Below are 2,736 nucleotides of genomic sequence, written 5' to 3' on the forward strand. Positions count from 1 at the left end.
GATAACCTGAACTGGATTGGCTGACTGTGAGCTACATATGTGGAAGCTGGTTCATTGAAGGGAACTGTCACTGTTTAAAATGGGGATTATTTTAATGTGCACACTTCCTAAACTACTATGTTAGATACGAGTTTTGAGTGTAGATATGCCAGGGTATGTGCAAGTATGGACATGTTTTAAATAGTTTTACATGTTACCTTAATGGTGTACACTCACTTCTTAGTATTTGTAGAAAACTGTAAATTGTTAGAGGTAGCTGCATTTGTGACAGCAAAATGTTATTTAAGTGCCTTAGTTTCTATTTGAAATCTGTACAGAAAGATGCTGTTAAGCTCCTTTCTTTAGGCTTTTTTTTTTCTATAAAACATTGAAAATAAAATCTATTTTCTTACAAATTCTCTGTATGCATGTTATTTCTATATGACTGAATCCTAGACTTCTCAACTCAAAGAAATGCTGAAAAATCGCAGAAAGGTATGCAAGTAGCAAAAGTAGAAAAATGTTTCTTCAGTTATTCCTCTTCACTTACTCACTGTGCACTATTAAAACTGTTCTTGCTTAGTGCACCAGATGTGACTTAGCCACTGGTATAAAATATTAAATTTCATTGCCCACTACTGAAATTATTCAATATTGGCTGGAATTTTCAATGAACAAGTTATTCTGTGCTTGTTTTAGTTAATATAAACCAACTTTCTTTTGTGCTGATGATGCATGCCAGTTTTATGTAGCTATGTATACCTGTTTTCTCTGGTTACATGCACTCACTGAGTCTACTAAAAATTTTAAAGAAGCACTACAGCAAAGTAATATTTAATCAAAATATCTAAATGCAACTTTTGAAGCAGGCAGATGGTAAATAAACAACTCAAGAAGACATGGTAGATTTTCTTTCTTTCTTTTTTTTTTTTGAGCTAGAACTGTTCAGAAGAGTGGAACTGAAAACACCACAATAGAATGCACAACCTTAAAACACAAGGCTGCATGCTTTTTCAGACAGAGGAGTAAAGCAGTAGCATACATCTAAACTTACTCTTTCTTCTAGTTGACAGTCTCCTGGTAACAGAGCTGCCTTATAGATGAGCTTATAGAGCTGGTTAACTTCCCTTGAAATGACTGAATACTGATCTTCTCTAAAGTCTAGAAATAATAGCCTGAAACTTAGAGTTTCTGGCTCTGAGTTGCTTTGTGTAGGGTGTAGCAAATTACATAATCGTTTTAAAGGTGTGTGTTACAGTGGCTAAATTGGCAAACTTGCTTCTCTCAGTCTGACTTAAGATGTGAGATCATTGTTTAGTTTCTACTGCTTAACATGACTGAACATATTACAAAATTGTGGAGCAGAGAAACAGGATATTCCTCCTCTTCTGAGGAAGTTATTAGAACCTGTAGTTGCTATTGGAGTGGTTATTTGGGTGGAGAAGGAAGGAAGTATTGCCATGGCATAAAATTACAGTTAAATTAAAAGTTGCAACAGCCTTTATTTTTGACTTGCTAAAGATTGCATCCTCTAATTCAGGAGAAGCATGAGAATGACCAGAAAGGAACCAAATATTTAGAACTAGGGAGGCTTACTTATTTACTTTGTATTAGAGCAATGTTCATTCTGCAAACAATAGTAGAAAATAGTGTGTCAATGGAGTTCTACTAAGTTGACGCAAACATCACAGACAAGCTGACAAAGTATAGCTTAGGTAACTGAAGGTGGATTAAGAACTGCCCAAATGTCTGAGCCTTGTGGACTGAAAGTCCAGTTGGCCCTAGTCCTCTACCTCTGGGACCAGTCCAGTTCAAGTTAATGACCTGTATGATGGATTTTAAGTATACACTCAACAAAATCTAGCCAAAAACCTGGGATGGATGGTTGATGGATCACCAAGGACAGATGGTAAGAAAGTAGTGAAATGGATGAAGTTTCATGAAGTTCAGCAAGAGGAAACACAAAGTTTGGTATATGTGAAGGAATGGCACCATGTGGGAATTTGCAGCCAGACGGAAAGCAGTGAAGGACGCTGGTTTTATGATGGACAAGTTGACTGTGACACAGCATAGCCCATTCTGCAAAAATGCCGCTGGGATCCTTGGCTACATTAAGAACAGCATTGCTAGCAGTTTGAACTCTACATTACACAGCTGTAGTGCTGTCTGGTTCTGATGTCGTCAATACGGGAGATTTGCAGATGTACTGAAATAAGGGAGGAGGCAAGATCATAAAGATGGCTGAGACGAAACATCTTTCACACAGTCTGAGAGAGAGCTCGGAATGTTCCTATCAGCATGGAGAAAACACTTAGAAATATGTATAAATATCTCATGGCAGGGAATGAAAAGGAGCAAGCCAAAATCTTCTCAGTAGTGTCCAACTGACCAGACAAGAATAAATGGTCACAAACGGAAACATTAAATTCTATTGAAACTTAGTAAGTTGTGTTTTTTAATTATTTTATTTTAAAATTCGGAGGGTTTTTCAAAACATTAGAACAGGGTATAGAATCTCCATTCTTGGAAATGTTTTTACACAGGATTGGGTCCTGTGCAGGGTTGCTGGGCTAGATAATTGCAAGAAGTTGTTTCCAAACTAAACAGTTCTGTGATTCTGTGAAATACTTGTCATTATGGTGCCTCTTGTTCCCCATTCTATGTGATGTGTAACTTCTGTATGGATTCTTGCAAAGGAAGACCTTCCTGTTACTGCACAGTGTACTTTTTTTTTTGTCATATGTATCAGCTTGTTAC

This window comes from Meleagris gallopavo, chromosome Z, assembly GCF_000146605.3.
Source record: "Meleagris gallopavo isolate NT-WF06-2002-E0010 breed Aviagen turkey brand Nicholas breeding stock chromosome Z, Turkey_5.1, whole genome shotgun sequence".
NCBI classification, from domain to species: Eukaryota; Metazoa; Chordata; class Aves; order Galliformes; family Phasianidae; genus Meleagris; species Meleagris gallopavo.